This window comes from Nannospalax galili, unplaced genomic scaffold, assembly GCF_000622305.1.
Source record: "Nannospalax galili isolate Female #2095 unplaced genomic scaffold, S.galili_v1.0 scaffold14918, whole genome shotgun sequence".
NCBI lineage: Eukaryota > Metazoa > Chordata > Mammalia > Rodentia > Spalacidae > Nannospalax > Nannospalax galili.
The window spans coordinates 13,325-13,682 of NW_008340280.1; the positions used below are offsets into that span (position 1 = coordinate 13,325).

The 358-nt window shown below is 38.0% G+C and overlaps 1 protein-coding gene across 1 annotated transcript in view; it reads right to left on the reverse strand.

Annotated features, from left to right (window-relative positions):
* LOC103735975 (centrosomal protein of 162 kDa-like) overlaps window positions 1-358 on the reverse strand; it is a gene marked incomplete at its 3' end in the record, with an annotated part of 13,032 nt that overhangs the window by 5,853 nt on the left and 6,821 nt on the right. The window lies entirely within an intron of this gene.

The window sequence follows — 358 nt, forward strand, 5'->3', positions numbered from 1 at the left end:
TTCATCTTTATCTTAGGTATCTGGGATACAGATATTTGTAACACATAGTCTCTGCTATCAGGAAGTGAACTGAACACCTGGGAGATGGGTAAAAATACTTCCTTTTTAGGTAAGAACTACCTCCAAAATGTTTTCCTATTTTAGCTATACACTGTAAGCACTACACTAAGGAATTTGGTATTTTTGAAGATTTACTTTAAAAAAATATTTTATTATTATTTTATGTGTATGCATGTATATTGCCTGTGTGTAGGTAAGTGCACCTGTGTCATGCAATGCATGCGGAGGACAGAAGAGGCTGTCAGATCCCCTGGACCTGAAGTTATGGACAGTTGTTAGCTGCCATGTGGGTGCTGGG